The 18,170-nt window shown below is 46.0% G+C and overlaps 1 long non-coding RNA gene across 1 annotated transcript; it reads right to left on the bottom strand.

Moving 5' to 3' along the window:
- Window positions 1-13,563: 13,563 nt before the first annotated feature.
- Window positions 13,564-16,370, bottom strand: LOC132422095 (uncharacterized). The gene is made up of 3 exons (XR_009518808.1): window positions 16,249-16,370; window positions 15,190-15,263; window positions 13,564-14,095 (listed from the first exon to the last, which is right to left on the bottom strand). It is a non-coding gene; the product is annotated as an uncharacterized lncRNA (long non-coding RNA).
- Between the last annotated feature and the right edge of the window lie 1,800 nt (window positions 16,371-18,170).

Genomic DNA, 18,170 nt, shown 5'->3' with positions numbered 1-18,170 from the left:
CTCAATCCACTCCTTTTGGGGACTGTATCTTGATTCCCTACTATGAGCAACAATAAAATTATCTTTTAATTTCATCCTCTCTGCCTCACCCTTCCTCCATCATTTAGTCAATAGAATTAACAATCTTAGTGTTTATGTTGCATATGATTAAGCTTCTACTTGATTTGGAAACTTCAAATACTATCCTTCGAATCAAGTAATTTGAGGTGATCAGTAAACTCATTCTTATTCCTATCTTCTCTGTTTCTTCTTCAATTTTTTATTAGTAATGAGAAATGTCTACAATATTAAGTAAGGCATGTAACAACTGCATTCTGATCTGTCACCCTAATCTCTATATATGTTTTATTTCTACAGTTTAATAGATTCAGTGCTCAAGAAAGGTCCTTTTACCCTGATTTCCTCAGGCTTGCTTAGGGGTGCTGAGACTGCTCTCCCATGGTTCTAGCAGGTTCCTCTGAAAGGGCTCATGAGAATGATATCCTGACTTCTTACAGATTTTTAAATGTTTTTCTGAAGGCTTTACACCTGAAGATCAGTTTGGCTGGATAGAATTCTTGGCCTTGAGGTGTGGCTCCACTGTTTGTGGTAGTGATTGTTGCCCTGGAGAAGTGGTGGAAGGGTGGAGAGGTGGGGCGGGGGGTGGGGGGGGAAACCTCTCCGTTGCCACAGTCTTGGGCTTCTGACATGGACTCCTTGAGAAGTCACCTGTTCTCTGGATTTCAGAGCTTGGTTGAGGAGAGCTTCTCTGTTTCCCAGATTTCTTTACAGCCTTTGTCTCTAGGAAAATGGACCCACTTTTAAACGTTTTCTTTTTTTCCAGTGCTTTCCGAGACTTTCCACTGTCCCCAGTAATCTTGCTTTGTTCAAAATGACCTTGTTCTCATAGTTCCCTTTCAGAATAGGGTCATTCCCTTCCAGAAGGGAATCACTGCTGGAGATTTCTGCCCTCTGAGGCTCTACATCCCCTCCTCACTCAAGGTTTTTCACCAGCTTTGCTGCTCATTTTCACCTCTGGCTGCTCTGAACAACACCTTGGAGGTTGCATTTTTCTCCTAGTTTCACCACATGTGTAGTTGGCAGGTTTGTTGTTGTCCTTGTTGAGTGTGAGACAATTCAGAACTAAACTGCTGCCATGTTCCTTCTGAAATGGAACATTTTCCTATTTTAAAATTATAATAAAAAATCTTCATGCCACTAAAACATCCTTTCAACTAAACCTCAATGGACATCAGGGTCTTTTTTTTTTCCTTCTGAGAAACTCCTAAAAGTGAAATTCCTGGTTCAGAAGGGCATGCACACTTTTAAAGCTTTTACTATGTTTTGCCAAAGTACCCCCTAGAAAGTTTATACCTAAGTTTCCATATCTACCAGCCACAGGCTTCTTCTTTAAAGCCAGTGAACAGTTACTGCAATCACTGCTCGAACACTCTAATATTTCCAGACTGTCTTGAGCAAAACTTTCCTTCTCTTTGTGCAGGCCCCTACTTTGTGGCTGACACTCTGTAGAAGTCCCCCACCCAGAGGCCGTGGCATGGAGGCCTGAGGCTGGAAAAACAGCTTGTCATTATTTACCTTCCAGCACTTTCAGCTCTTCTCTTCTGATCTTGGTCTTGAAAAGGGGGGTCAATCCAACAGGTGAAAACACTCCTGGAAATGGCTCAAGAAGGCCTCCTAGTGGGTGGTCAGATGAGAGCACTGAACCATGGACCCCCAGGGTTTCCTTTTTCTCAGCAAATAACCTAAATTCATAGCGGTCCTGGAGGTATCAAAGGGAAAAAAATACCTAGTTCCCCTCCATACATGACAAAACTATTTCAAAATAGCCAAATGGACTGGAGAAGCGGTTTTATTCTTGCCCATCCTGCTTTGGAAAAGTTGAAAATGCAGGTGCATTAAAAATACCAAGTGGAGAGAGCTCTTGGATCCGGCTTCTCAAGCCTTTGTACAGGTTTTCCCAGCCAAAGGTGGGAAACATTAAAAGTTTTGAAACCCTGGGATCCATGGCTATTAAAGAAGTATCTAAATTCTAGATATTCCTCTCCTAGGGCTTCTCCCATATCCTGACTAGCCAACAGCAGAGGGCTCTCACAGGGACAAATAATATGCACAACTTTTTTTAGTCTGCTTATGATAATTGTCTCAAATTAACATCACAAGGCAGTGGAAATTACATTCCCCAGAGGCTTCCTACTGCAGGAAGTTACCCTGCTCCTTACTGCAAAGGTAGTAAAGATTAAAATTAGGTTAGCCTCTGTTTTGCAAAAGTTTGTTAATCCATCATTTATATTCATATAAGATGGTGTTTTGTATCAAAATGCATGAATGTTTTAACCTGTTGTAAATGTTAAGCTTAAGTGTTTTCTGTTGAATTAGGCAAGTCTTCTCTTTGCCAGAAGCGTTAAAATTGATATTCTTATAACAGCAGTTGAGCGGCTGCTTTAACCTAACTGAATGGATATTCAGCGCTCAGATCACAGAAAGTTCTAGTTCTTCGCTATTTTGTACGCCTTGGGCCATACCAGGAGTTGAGTCTGAGTGCCTTATTTTAAGCGCAGCACTGATGAACTGAAGTGCTCACAGGGAAGGAGATGGAGGAGGGGAATCAGAGACCAGGTTACATGGGGGCAAAGGACACAGTGGAGAGGCCCTAGGACTGTCTTCAGATCTTGGAAGGGCTGTTTTGTAGAATACGGCTCATTCTTCGTTGCTTTCCAAGGCAGGCATAAGGCCAAAGAGTGACAGCTCTATACAATTAGATTTAATCTTTAAATAAAAGAACTTTAAACAATTAGAGATGTCAGAAAAATACAAAATGCTTCGTTGGGTTGAACCGAGCTTCCAGTCATCTCACATCTACAATAAATTCATGATTGAACTAGATACATAATTAAATATTTTACGATTAAAAAAATATGGGGGCTTCCCTGGTGGCTCAGTGGTTGAGAGTCCGCCTGCCGATGCAGGGGACACGAGTTTGTGCTCTGGACCGGGAAGATCCCACATGCCGCGGAGCGGTTGGGCCCGTGAGCCATCGCCGCTAAGCCTGCGCGTCCAGAGCCTGTGCTCCGCAGCGGGAGAGGCCACAAAAGTGAGAGGCCCGCGTACCGCAAAAAAAAAAAAAAAAAAAAAAAATATGGCCACAGCTATTTGTTTTTAGGAAGACCTGAAAATGTCTAAGAAAAGCAGACTCTTTTGTTTTTCTATTAGTTTTGCTGAATAGGACCCTGTGGCTGATCATCTTAATCCTAATTGGAGTTCTGAAACCTGTTGCCTGCCTGGCTGCCTTTGACATCTACTCACATAAGGAATAATTAATAGCAAAACAACAAAAATGCTTTATATTTGTGTTCTCCCTCTTTTTTTTTTTGGTACGCAGGCCTCTCACTGCTATGGGCTCTCCCGTTGCGGAGCACAGGCTCTGGACGCGCAGGCTCAGCGGCCATGGCTCACGGGCCCAGCTGCTCCGCGGCATGTGGGATCTTCCCGGACCGGAGCACGAACCCACGTCCCCTGCATCGGCAGGCGGACTCTCAACCACTGCGCCAACAGGGAAGCCCCTCCCTCATTTTTAAATATCTAAATTTTAGCTGTTTCTCTTTCTCTATATACATTTATGTATATGTATTTCCAAATTATGTATTTATATATTCCAGAAATAATTTTAGCTTTCAGTAGGACTCACATATCCTTTGTATTAATTCTATTAACCCCAAAGAACAGTTTCCCCAGCACAAAAGGGAGAAAATTATTACATTCCTACTGTTAGTCACTGATGGTAGAGGATTTTCCCACAGTTCAAGAACAAAATCCTTCTTTGAGAGTGAAACTCTTAAGTAAGCACACAGTACACTTTTTGTGTAAGAAATTTTCTTAAGGAGATAGTTCTTCCAAACAACCCAATCAAAAAATGGGCAGAAGACCTCAATAGACATTTCTCCAAAGAAGACATCCAGATGGCCAACAGGCATGAAAAGATGCTCAACATCACTAATTATAAGAGAAATGCAAATCAAAACTACAGTGAGGTATCACCTCACACCAGTCAGAATGGCCATCATCAAAAAGTCTACAAATATTAAATGCTGGAGAGGGTGGAGAAAAGGGAACCCTCCTACACCTTTGGTGGGAATGTAAATTGGAACAGCCACTATGGAGAACAGTATGGAGGTTCCTTAAAAAACTAAAAATAGAGTTACCATATGATACAGCAATCCCACTCCTAGGCATATATTCAGAAAAGATGAAAACTCTAATTCGAAAAAATATATGCACCCCAATGTTCATAGCAATACTATTTACAATAGCCAAGACATGGAAGCAACCTAAGTGTCCACTGACAGATGAATGGATAAAGATATGGAATATGGTACAATGGAATATTACTCAGCCATAAAAAAGAATGAAATAATACCATTTACAGCAACATGAATGGACCTAGAGATTATCATACTGAGTAAGTCAGACAGAGAAAGACAAATATCACAAGACATCACTCATATGTGGAATCTAAAAAAATGATACTAATGAACTTATTTACGAAACAGAAACAGACTCACAGATATAGAAAACAAACTTATGGTTACCAAAGGGGAAGGGGAGGGGGAGGGATAAATTAGGAGTTTGGGATTAACAGATACACACTGCTGTATATAAAACAGATAAACAACAAGGAGCTACCATATAGCACAAGGAACTATATTCAATATCTTGTAATAACCTATAATGGAAAAGAATATATATATATACACACACACACACACATATATATGTATAACTTGATCACTTTGCTGTACACCTGAAACCAGCACAATATTGTACATCAACTACACTTCAATTAAAAAAAAAAAGAGAGAGAGATAGTTTTTCAATAAAAAGCAAGAAGGGGGAATTCCCTGGTGGTACAGTGGCTGGGACTCAGCACTTTCACTGCTGGGCCCAAATTCAATCCCTGGTCAGGGAACTGAGATCCTGCAAGCCATACAGCCCAGCCAAAAAAAAATAAACTAGCAATTTTGGGGGTTTGGGTTTTAAAAAAAAGCAAGAAGAGGTGATATGGATGTGGTTCCACTCCTGAATTTAGCTAAGTTTATTTTTTATATTCCCCTCCCCTTCTCAAGAAAGAAAATGCAGCAAAGGGATGGTGATGACTGGCAAGAGGCCTGGGCTCATCTCCTGTGCTCTGAGGAACAGATGGAGGGAAGCAGCCAGGCATTGGGCCCTGGGGTGGACACTGCTGCCAGTCACAGGGCAAGAACTGCACTTTTCTAATACTTTTGGACTCACCAAGACTGGCCAGGGACTGGCTGGCACCACACCACGACTAGATAGCAGATCACTTCTCAGCATCTAACCAGGAAATTCTGTCACCTGTTATATACTCTCCCACACTGTGAATATTAATTGCAGACAAACTTTCTGCTTCTGCCATCTCTTTAGCCATAGGATTAACCTGTGGGGCTAGTGAAAAGAGAACTACATTTTAGTGTGCCAGATTTAGTACACACAAAAAAATACTGGAAGCTATAGCTTAAATGTGAATTTCAGATAAACAAATAATTTTTTAGTGTAAGTATATCCAGAATGTGTTTTCTCTGGCAATCTGCCACATTTTTCCAATCAATATTTAAGACTTAGAAAGAAAAATGAATGAATGAATGGTGAGGAAGATCCATAGGACAGAAACACATCACAGAGTTGTAATTCATGCATGTCTAACACTTTTAAAATTTTTGTTTTTGTCAATTTAAAATATTTTCTATTAATTTTTCTTAATTTTTAAATTTTCATAAAAATAACATATATACCCCCCAAATTAAAAGGTTAAATAGTACTGAAAGAGACATGGTGAAAATAGCAGTCTCTTATCCCACCCAACCCCAGCTCCCTGTTTGATGCTCAGAGGTACCCAGTTAAACTCTTTCAGCTGTTTCTCCCAGTTTTAACCTCCTCTCCCATCTTTCTAAATCATATACTTATAGTGTTCTTTTGTTGATTTGTCAATTTTAAACATTACCCATTTTCTTGCAATCATGGGAGATGAGGATTGGTTTCTTTTACCTTCTTCCACCTACATCCTCCTTCCCTTTCCTCCAGCTTCCCATCACTGTAGCACAGCTTTTGGTTAAATCAATAATCTGTGTTAACATTATTATGGCTCTGTAAATTTTTTTGTGTTGCCTTTATCTTCTTTTACAGTTTTTGTGTTGTGGGGTTTTCTGTAGGTAGCAATTGCCTCAGATTTTTTATTGACTCAGTTTTTGGTAAACTTTTTCTCACAAACTTATTCTCACAACTAATTCTCACAACCATCTAATAGCCCCTCAACATAATTTTCCACCTAGTCACACCCGTTAGGTAATCCATCTGGCCCATCTCTGTCCTGAGTCCTCTATTCTCTGGCTCAGAGGGGGACATCCCTAGGCCTACTGCCCCCCTGGCATCCAGGTCTCCTTTACCATCATCCTGGGAATCCCTATGCCCTCTCCTAGGTATGTCTTCCTCATTCTTGGATTGTTCTCTTATTTGGGTGGAGAGCTTCCTGAGAAAGGGAGCATGAGAGGCAAATTACTTGTGATCTCCCATGTCTTCAAGTGTCTTTTATTCTACCCTTTCTCTTAATGGTTTAGGTTTGGATTTCTAAGCTATAAATAATTCTCACTCAGAATTCTGAAGTCCTGACTCCATTATCTTCCAGCTTCCAGTGTTGCTGCTGAGAAGTCTGGTGTCTTTCTGATCCTCTCAATTGACCTGTATTTCCTTTCTGAGTCCTTTTGGGGTCTTTTCTTTATCCCTGGTGTTCTGACATTTCATGGAAATGAACCTTGAGAGAGAAATCTTCTTTTCTTTCCCTGAAGATTTCATAGCATTTGTAAAGCTTTCTCCTCCTCTCTAAACTTATACATTCTTTCTCCCTCCCCAACACCTATCTCTCATGCCTGAGGCTTTCCTTAAATGTCTGGGGATCTTGGCTCTCAGATCATATTTAAGAGTCATGTGCTGAAGAGATGACTGGATGGTCAGCATGCTTGGGTAGAGCTTGTCTACCAGTGGATTGCCCCGTAGAAGGTGAGCTGGCTCTTCTATTGGGCGTCTGTAACGGGATCATGTCTGTATCTGTAGGCCTTCCCCTTGAGTCTGCTCGGTTTCTTCAGAAGAGTTCTTGAGTCTTCAGCCTGCGGTGTGCCTGGTTTCCAGGCTTCCTAGAAGCAGGGTGAGGAAAAGGGGCTGCAAGTTTACCTCTTAGTATCAGGGTTTCCATTTATTCCCCATATTTTCAGTTCTGTACTCCATACTCACCCTCCATAGTGCCTGATGAGCTGACCCAAAACCCCCATGGGCACTTGAAGTCTCCTGCAGGAGCAAGCAAGGTGTGGTGACCCCACTGCCCACAGGGACTGTGCTCTCCACCAGTTCCCCGCTCTCCACCAGTTCCCCGCTCTCCACCAGTTCCCCGCTCTGCGCCCCATGTGCAGCTCCGTCCTCCCTGTCCCAGCAGTCTGCCCGCTTCTCACCCAGAAGCCCTCTGTAGGCATCAGGCCTTCAGCCTCCCCCTTGCTGCCATGTGACTCGCCACTCCTTCCTCTGCTTCCTGCCTTCCAAAAATGTGCTGACATACTTCATCTGCTGCCATGTCCTCCCTTATCTGCATAAACCTTGTGGATTTGTAACTCGTTTTACTCCTTTATGGTTGTTTGTAGTAGGGCTTTGGGAGGGAGCAGATGGAGATTCATGAGAGGCTCTTTTGTCACATTTAGCCAGAAGTTCTTTAGAGTCCGTTTTCACTCTGAAGTACTTGAGGGGAACAATTTCCAGGCCACGTTCTGAAATAACTCCTGCTGTCAATCAACACACTTTTTATTGTGTTTTGGGCTAGGTGTTTCTTTGTGGGAAATGGAGCAAAGTCCAAACACACACATATGTTTAATATGTTTAATCATATTAGTAAAACACTTCTGACCTTTTGAACAAGATCCAAATGGGTTTCTCTGCTTTTGTCTAGGAACAGGGACAGAAAAGCATGAGAGGCACTTTGAAACATGGTCCCGGGCCCCAGTGCTTACCACACCTGCTCTGTCTTTTGGGCTTGAATAAAAGCAGGGAGAATGCTGAAATACCATCTTCTTTGAATTAATCATGAGCCCCACCTCTCCTGCTATCCTGTGTTTACACATTACTGCTATTGTGTTGTATCTGCTGGTGGATCTCCTTTCATCTGCAGCCACACAAGCCCTCTTCATTTAAAGCTGCACACATGGCTCTTGAATTAAGAGGGCATTTTAGCAATAATTCCTCATTCCTCTTATTGAAGGGCTCAAAGTCTTAGGGAAGGATCACTGCTGTTTCAATTGACATCTAAAGTCCAGACAAGCTAAGGAGAGAGAGCAGGGCCAGGAGGCTGTCACAGGGAAACGTGGCTCTGTGGGTGGGGCAAGGGGTTAGCAGGATGAGTAGATCAGGATGGAGAGGGCCTTGAATGCCACACTAAGGACTTTGCACTGGCCTACAGGCAGTGGGGAGCCACCAAGGAATCTTGAGCAGGACAGTGACCTGAGATAAACTGTGCTTTAAGAAAATTAAGCTGATAGCTGTGGGTGGGAGGGTTTGGAACAGGGAGAGGCTGGAGTCTAGGTGGCCAGTTAGACAAAGTGGCTCTTAATCCTGACTTCATAGACCACTGGGAGACCTTTTTAAAAATCCAGACCCTGGCCTCCGCCCTGCTAGATTGTTTCAAGTTTCTGGGGAGGGGACCAAGAATCTGTGTTCTAATACATTCATCAGGTGCAGCAGTGAGCTAGACGGCTATTTTTTTTAAATTTTTATTTATTTAATTTATTTATTTTTGGTTGTATTGGGTCTTTGTTGCTGCATGCGGGCTTTCTCTAGTTGCAGCGAGCAGGGGCTACTCTCCGTTGCAATGTGTGGGCTTCTCATTGCGGTGGCTTCTCTAGTTGTGGAGCACGGGCTCCAGGTGTGTGGGCTTCTGTAGTTGTGGCACGTGGGCTCAGTAGTTGTGGCTCACGGGCTCTAGAGCACAGGCTCAGTAGTTGTGGCGCATGGGCCTTAGTTGCTCTGTGGCATGTGGGATCTTCCCGGACCAGGGATCGAACCCGTGTCCCCTGCATTGGCAGGAGGATTCTCAACCACTGCGCCACCAGGGAAGCCCTAGAAGGCTATTGAGACATGCCAGTAAAGGGCTCCAGACCTCAAACACGGGACTGTGGCTCTGGGAGGCAAAGGAGGACACAGATTGGAGGCAGGCTGCCTTCAGGGTGGGAAGTGGGGGGAGGGCAAAGGGGACAGAGGGAGTCCCACCTGACCTCTGCCTGTTTCAGGACCTGAGGGGAGGGAGGCATGAGAAAGACCATCAAGTTGGGCCTGGAGAGCCAAATGGAGGCTGGGCCCCTCCTGCAGAAGAACCTAGAAGAAGATCAGATGTAGGAGAAGACAGCGACAGGGGACATTTAGGATGCCAAAGGGGCCTGGGACTTGGGGGAAGATGACTGCAAGCATCTGGCTCCCACTTGGTATGTGAAGCTGGGAAAAGGAGACTACGGTTCAGATCCCTCCAGTTGCACACGCACATGGACACACGCATGGCTACATGTGGACACGGACATGGACACACAGACAGTCTTCTTCGACAGGAGGCAGAAAGTGTGGTGGTTCAGAGATTGGGCTCTGGAATCCAGCAGCCCTGTCCCTGTGACTCTGGGAGCCTCAGCCTCCTCACTGACAGAAAGCCAATGATGCTAGCAGTTAACTCAATATGGTTGTTGTGATGACTTGATGAGATGCTGTATGCCAAGTCTGGGCACAGAGCCTGGCACGCAGGGAACACTCCATAATGGTAGCTCTGAGTAATACTAAAAAAAATGTGATCTGACTTCTGAAGCCAAGGAGCCATAAAGTATTTCATTCAGTGTATCTCACTTCTGAAGCCAGAGAGTCATAAAGTATTTCATTCAGTGTTAGGAGACAAGTCCACGGGAAGGCATGAAACCTCTCATTTGTTGCTATCCACTCCGGGTGGCTTTCTCTGGGTGTGTCTTGATGAGTCCTTTGCCTTTTATTTCTAGGACTCCTGGAGAAATGACAGTCCCTTGCTGCTGCGTTTAATTGGAGAGGATCTCAGTGACCCGAGATTATAATTATGACACGTTAAATGCCGAGCTCTTCAAAAGTCTGCCCTTGCCCTCGCTGTCACCCTGAACAGCTCTGAGAACCCAAACCCTGCAGCCCCCAGAGTGTGCCCTGGGTCTCTCAGCCAGGCCTCACCTGGGAAATCTGAGTGATGGTGACGTGCAGGCAGCAGGAAGACACACAGTAAACCTAGGAGCCTGTGATGAGCTCAGGAGAGGTGAGTTGATGATATGCTATTTATAGCCCCACTAAGAGGCTCTGGCCGCCAGCTCCATGTGAGGCTGGGTGGAAATGATGCCTCTGTGGAGCTGAGAGCACAGAATGAAACTGGTGATTCATGGGCAGCAGCCACTTGAAGTACAAACGCTCCTGCGTCCCAGCCCTGCTGGCCTTTCAGACGCCCACTTTGGAAGCCTACTGTCTCCAATCTTCATGCCTTTGGACAGGATGCGAGGACAGGCAGGTTCTGCCTCACAAGGGACCTAAGAAGGGCAGCAATGCTCCTCAGAGAACCCCAAGACCCTGAGCCCACCCCTCCCAGGGCCTCAGCCAGAGCCCAGGTCAGGGCTGAGTAAGAGGCAAGCCCTGGGCTCAGGAGGCCTGCAGGTCAGGGAGAAAGGACTGTTCCTGCTCCTGCCCTCTGTCTCCAGGGGCAACACTGGCCACACAGCAGCGTCCTGATGACGCTTGTTCTGCTGAACATACAAATATGTACAATGAGGAAATCCTGGTAGTTTTTAAATTCCACCCCCCCCCCAATTCCATAGCTCAGTACCTTTCACCTGAAATAGCTGTTGTTTATTTTCCTTGGTAATATCTTGGCTTCCAGGCCAAAGTATACTTGGAGGCCTCAACTCAACTCACACTCTGTGAGGAATGTGCTGGGGGGTCTCTTAGCTTTGTCAACCAAGACTGGATTGAGAGGGTCGAACCAGGATAATGAGGCATAACTGAGCTCTGGAGCCAGACTGTCTGGGCTCAAATTCCATCTCCACACTTGCCAGCCATGTGGCCACCATCACATTCTTCTCTTAGACCCAGTTTCCTCCCTGGTAAAGTGGCGGCAATAACAGAACTTACCTCAGTGGGTTGTGGGGAAGATGAAAAGAAGGAATGTATGTGAAGCGGTCAGCGCAGTGCCTGGCACACGGGAGGACTCAGTAAGTGGGAGCTGCCGCTGCTGCGTGCTTGTTCTCGCTGCAGCGGCTTGGCCCCTACACCGACACCATAGCCTGTGGCCCTGAGGCTCCTCATGGAGGTGGTGCCCTGAGCCTCAAGAGAGACCGTCTGTCCCTCACAAGCACAGCCCGCATCAGGCTGCCCAGCGTGATGGAGTCCACCCCTGGGCAGCTTGGCCCTTTGCGCTGCCTGCCCCTGCGCTTGCCTAGGAAGCAAGTGCCTATCTTTTGGGTTGGGCCTTGCCTGGGCTTGGCCACTCTACTCTTCCACTCCTCTGGGCCTGGGGTGGCCCTTGGGGGCATTAACTATCACCGCCCAGTGGAGGACTTCACCTGAGGGCCCCAGGTGTTAACTTGAGGTCTGTAGCCAGCAGGTTGCCCACCAAGGGGGGGGCCTGGACGGCAGACAGGTTGGGCCCACCTCACCTACCAGCTGGGCATACAGCACAAACTGCTGAATCATGAAGGCCCACGAGGCCTCGGCTGTTTGTACATTCTCTCATCTCTAGCTGTCAGCCAAAACATAATTGTAGCTGTCACTTTGGCAGCAAGATGCTGTGATGTGTCCTAGTACAACTGCCTCTGCTCCATGGCAGTGAGCTTTGGGGAGGTGGGAGGAATCTGCAGCTGCTCCCATGGAGAGGGCCGTTCTGGAAAGTGACCTGTGCAATGTTCAGCCAGGTGCAGCCTTAGGGATGGTGTGAGCACCAGGGTAAGGCCCTGCATTAGAACAGACACTGGCACGCCTACATCTGCATCTGCATAATGCAATTCTGAAATGAGGCATTTCGGGCAGCTACAAGGGCTTGGAAAACAGCCTTTAGACTTACACAGAAGTTGGACTCCAGTGTGCCTGGGCTGAATGAGTAGTTAGACAGTGGGGTACATGGTGTAGGGAGATGGTGCCAGAGGTATACCTAGGGCCAGATTGTGAAGCAAGGGGCTTGAAGGCCAGGCCATGGAGCTCGGACTTGATTCTGCAGGTAATGGGGAGCCACTGAAGGACTTAAGGGAGAGAGTGATGTAGTCATACGACATGGAGTGTCTGGGCTCTAACATCCAAAGTAGTGGCACTAGGCGTAAAGACCCCCCCTCCTCACGGCAGTGGTGTGCTGCGTAGGAGGGTGTTCTGGAGTACATGGGGCACCAGCCCCAGGATTTCAGGGGTGACTAACTCTGTGCTTAGTGGGTAAGTGTGGGAAGGGTCAGCTCTAGTCAGGCTAGCTGCAGGTGTTCAGCACGTGAGAGGAGGCTCATGCCTTCCTTATTCCTTGGTCCTCCTAGGCCAGAGTTCATTAATGAGGCACCTGTGTGCAGATGTGCCAAATGCAAGGGACTGCACACACTCATGCCAAAGGTCAGGGGAGGCTCCTGGGGCTGAGAAATGGTCCCAGTGCCTGTGGGTGTTGCCTCCCTCACCACACACATGCTAAGAAAACAGCAGAGACAAATACCCAAGCTTGGGGAAATTCCCTAGAAGGAAGGTTCTATCCTCATGAACTTAAAAATCTGCCAGTTCATAGGTTGGTTAATGAAGACAGAGAATATGAAGTGTTGGGAGCTATTACTAGTGGTTGAACCACCCAGGAGCATGGAAGCCAGAGCATATCTAGACCATCATGTAAGTCAGGAGGAAGACAGGATTCAACTGACAAAAATTGTGTGTACCCTGCTCAGAAGTGCATTGTTGTGCAAGCAGTGGTTTGGCAGTCATTATTCCCTTTCAGCTGCAAGCCAGGGAGGGAGGGATGCCTCTCAGCTGTCAGGAGAGGAAGGGAAGGGGGAAGGAATGTTCCCATTCTGGAATCATCTTCCATCAGTGTTCCCTGAGTTGGGCTGCCAGGAAGGCAGAAGGGAGGGGATGCGACAGCTACTGAACAGTGAGGAAGGTGCCTCACCTGCACAGCCCCTGACACAAGGTGTGTGTGGAGGGAGGGTGCCTGGAACCCTCTGGCCTGTGGGTGGAACCTGAACCTTATCCTCTTCCCTGAGGACAGGCAGCACATCGTAACCACCACTGGCTGCCCAGGGCTGGCTTGGAGCAATATGCCAAGATGTAGTTTTTCCTATTTGGTTTGCTTTTTCCTTTAAATTTTAACATGTATCAGTTTTTTTAAATATAATATACAATCAGAAAAGTCCAAACAACCATATGTACAACATAACAAATAATTATAAAGTTAATGTTATTATTTTTTTATAGAGAAAAGTATAAAAAAAGAAAACAGACGGCCCTTAAACCTTTGCCTGGCCAACCTCCACTGACATTCTTTTAACATAGTTTAAAAATTAAAATAGTACAAAAAGATATAAAATGAAAAGGAAGTACCTCCCCCTCCCTCTTCCCCACAGGTGAACACTAACAGTTTCCTGTGTATCCTAAATTTTTTTCTCTGCATCAATAATATTTCTGGAGTATGGGATCACACAAGATTTGTCTGTATTTAACAATAAATTTTAAAAGAGGATATAATCATGTCTGTCCCAAGATATAAAATGAATATGTGTCAGAGATTTAGTTTAACTCATTAATTAACGAGAGAACCACTAAAACGTTACAACCAATTCAAAGGAGAACTCAAAACTATCACACATGATAGTCAGATAAGGAATGCTGAAATCATTTCAGAAATGGATGCAAAATTGGTCAGAATCCACACAGCAATAGTCAGTTACCTTCCACTAGACACAATCTGTGTAACTGTGAACAGGAATTATTTGCATTACTATTAAGGTGTTACAGCTTCACTTCCATCTTTAGAGCTGAGAAATACCTAGTCAAAGACACAAAAGGCAGAAAGAACCTAGGTGGGTAAGTTATTCAGGACAACCACTAAATTTCAACATCTTTCACAGTTTTCCCTACACTTGTAATTGGCTCCCTACCTACATCCCTCCATGGAATTCCCCTGCCGACAACCCCTGCTGCCCTGTTTGTACCAGTTGACATGCTGTACATGTTCCAGGTGATGGGCCAGGGCTGAAAGCCTAGCCTGGGAGAACCAACAATCACCCAGGCTGAGCCAGCCAAGTGCTCCCAAGGCCCTGATGCTCTGCTTCTTTGGTTGTGGGCCCTGGAGTTGTGAGTCATGGTGACTCAGGACTGGCGGTCATGTTGGGCCTTGTAAAAGATGGTTAAGGGTTTTGTGAAAGAGGGAAGAAATTAGAAATGCAGGGGGAAAGGGCCTGTAGTCCAGCACAAAAGACAAAATGTTTGTCTAATGAGCTTCCAGTTCCTGGGATGACTTTGTGCATTTGGATTCTGTGAGAGTCCTCTTTATGCTGGCGTCAGCTTGGGTGGTGTCTGTTCCAATAATTCCTTACCCAAGGGAGTAGCTGACATGCAAGATGTATTATGACCTAAGGAGCTGGGGTGGTGTCTGAGGCAGTTTCCCACAGAGCCCAGGGTCTGTGTTGGCACCACGGGGCATTATGTCAGCTGCAGAGAGCAGGGGCATAGTATACTCTATGATACAGTAGAGTGATCTGCATCCTTGTACAATCACCTCATCTCCTATGAACAGGTTTTCTTATCTTAAAAATGGGGCACCGTGCTCCTTTCTGGCTTCCTCCCTGGTCCCCATGGAGGTCCAGTGGGAGGCATGGGTATGAGTCTACTGCCCAGGCCAGTCATGTGGTAGGAACTAAGCCCACAGCACTGGCAGGGTGGGAGAGCTCAGCCCCTCTGTGCAAAGTGCTTTGGGAGAAGAGGTTTTGTGCAGAATGGCCAGTCATGATTAATTGATGGGAGGCTCTCAGGCAAAGGATCAGATTTCACAGATAAATACACACACACACTTTGGCTCTCTTGAGAAGGAAATGTTCATTCAGCATAAGGCAAGCGTATCTAAATCAAGATTTTCCATACCTTCAACGGGTTCCTTTCCACCATCTTCATTCATTCACTGAGCACCTACTGTATGATGAGCACTGTCCCAGACACTGAAATCATGAGACAAAGAGTTAGCTCCTGCCCTTGCAGTGTTGGGAAGCAGACGTACAAAAAGAGCTTTACCAAGGAGGGTGATAAGAACAGAGAGAGGAACACAAAGGATATTCTAGCAGCACTCACCCATGACCCCAGTGTGGCATCAAGGACCCTCAGGGCATGGCCAGAGGAAAGTCTCGTGTTGCTGGAGTGCCATGGAAAGTAAGGGCTGGCTGCAGTGGGGCAGGTCATGTGGGGACTCGGGGGCCTCAGGAGAAAGTCCATACTTCACTCAAGAAACTGAGTGCTGTGGTCAGTTTTGTACTGTAGAACTGTCACTCTGGCTGCCCGTGAAGAGTGGTTGGAGGGGAACAGACTAGAGGCATAAAGACCTGTTAGGAGGTGGCTACAGGCATCTGAGCAGGAAGTGATGACCTGAACTTAGTAAAACAAGTGGAGGGAACTGATTCAAGAAATGTTTTGGCCAGGATTTAACCTGAGAAACGAGACAATGATGACCGTCAGATTTTAAGCAAGGACAACCATGTGGTTAGGGTGTCGCCATCACAGGAGAAAGAAACCCCAGGAGGAGAAGCAGGTTTGGGGGAGGGGGATGGGCTGGACAATGGTGAGTTCAGTTTGAGACATGGTGAGTATGAAGGACCTATGCACATGCAGGTGGAAGCATTCTGAGGCAGATGGACACACAGGTGTGAAATCTAGGGAGCAGTTCAGGCTGTGAAGCTGGAGGGAATGTGGGCACAGACAAATTTACATGAGTGTGGTTGGGGAGGAGAGGGCAGGGGAAGAAGCGGAGGGGCATCATGCCCTTCGGCCCTAAAATTCTCACCTGCTGAGAATGAGGGTGGGGAAGGGGCTAAGGGCAAGGAGAGGATGCTCGGAACACCCGTTAGGGGAAATACCAGAGAATCTGACCTAGGCCTAGCAATACAGGGGCCCTGGTGGCTTTGGAGGTCATAAATCTGCATTAGCACTGACCTGTCCTCCTCAGGGTCTTCTCCAGGACATAGAAGGCAGGAAGGTTGGTCGGCCTGTAGTACTTGGGCTGCAGTCTTACAAGACAATTGTGGCAGAAGGTTCATTTCCTTTTGAGTGTGTAGCAGAGACAGCTAACTGTTCACCAAAAAAAAAAAAGTGTATCCCTTGCCCTGCCATAGAACAGAGTTGAGGCTAGGAAGGGGCGTCCCAGCAGAGGCTACATTTCCCAGCATATACCCCTCCTCTCACATCTGTTACATCTGAGAGGAGTCAAGTGACACGTTCTTGCCAATGGAATGTTGATCAGGGATGACATGTATTTTCCAGCCCCAAATAGTTAAGAAGCAGATGTGCCTTCTCCACCCTTCTTTTCCTCTTCTAGTTTAAGGCCCCCTTGGAAACCACATGTTGGAGATGGCAGAGCCACAAGGTGGAAGGATCCCGGTCCCTAAATCATCACTTGGAGGACACACACCACTGATCAGGAACACCCACGTGAGTTGTTTGTGAACAAGAAATCAGCTATATTGTCTGAGCCAATATACATTTGGGGATTTGTTTGTTATAGCATCTAGCATTATCCTAACTAATACCGGGTTTAAGAAAATTGTTGGTTGTTCAGATGATTCTGATGCGGCCAGACTGGAGAATCAATTGAAGCCTCTCGGGACAGAAAGTCTTTCTTGAGGTGCAAGAGCAGGAGTGGAGAGCAGACTGAAAATATCTAGAAAGCAGGAGGTCAAGGCCTCTGGTAGAATTCAGGAGGCTAACATTTCAGAGAGGGGCTATCCTGCAGTGTGGCAAGAGCCAATGGGAAAAGGTAAGGAACATTAAGCAGGTCCGGGAACTGTGATGCTGGGGGTCAGGAATCATGTTGGATGGTTAGTCCACTTGGAAATTGTGGTCTGTGACGAAGCAGGACATGGGGTGGAGAGAGAGTGTCAGAGGTCTGGCCACTGTCTTGCAACCAGGGCAATGGGAAGAAGTGCTTTAGTTAAAAACTAGACTAACCATCAGGACTTAGCCATCACTAAGCCCTGTCAGCTCTCATGGCTGAATGGATCTGAGCAGGGTGTCTCATCATTGGTGAGGATTTGTTCATTAGGCCACAGAGATGCACACCCGAAAGCTGGTCCATGAAAAGGAGCACCTGTAAAGGCTGAGGCAGGCTAACTGCATCCAGCCACAGAAACAGCCAGACCCACAGCAAGAGTGCTTTCTTCAGTTGGTAGAGAAGCTTGGCACTCTCCAAATTGCTTATTTACACGTCTGTTTGAGCCTCATGGACATCCCATATTAAAGACAGTGTCCCTCTGTGCCAGGTAAGGTCACCAAAGTGTTAAATAAATGATAGCACTCAGAAGGGAGTGGAGCCAAGGTCTCCTGATCCTTGGCCAGTGGTCCTCATTATAAAATCCCTTTTACAGACATTTTTAGACATTAACTACCCATCATCTTGGGAAGATTTAGGCCTCAACACACCCCTGGCAGCAGGAATGACGGGGATGGCCTCCAAAGGCACTTCCAGCTAGCAATTCTTAAAAGAGTTTCTGAATGAGCAGTTCCAAAATAAGACTAGGAATAGGAATGACAGAAAACGCAAAATAATAGTTGTGAAAATAAGAGAAGTTTATGTCTCTTAAAAAAGAGTCTGATGTAAAAAAAAAAAAAAAGTCTGATGTAAAGGTAAGGGCTGCTATGGCCCTCCACAATTTCAGAGGGTCAAGGCTCCTTCTATTTTGTTTTTTTTCCTTTATTGTTGTGTAACAAATTACCTCAAAACTCAGTGGCTTATAACAACAATAAGCTTTTCTTACCTCACACTTTCTGTGCGTCAGGAATTCAGGAGTAATTTTGCTAGGTGATTCTGGCTTAAGCTCTCTCATAAGGTTGCAGTCAGGATGTCAGAATGGAGCTGTGGT

Source organism: Delphinus delphis, chromosome 3 (assembly GCF_949987515.2).
Source record: "Delphinus delphis chromosome 3, mDelDel1.2, whole genome shotgun sequence".
Classification (NCBI taxonomy): domain Eukaryota; kingdom Metazoa; phylum Chordata; class Mammalia; order Artiodactyla; family Delphinidae; genus Delphinus; species Delphinus delphis.
The sequence above is the reverse complement of the archived record's forward strand: the minus strand, read 5'-3'. Positions and strand labels throughout refer to the sequence as shown.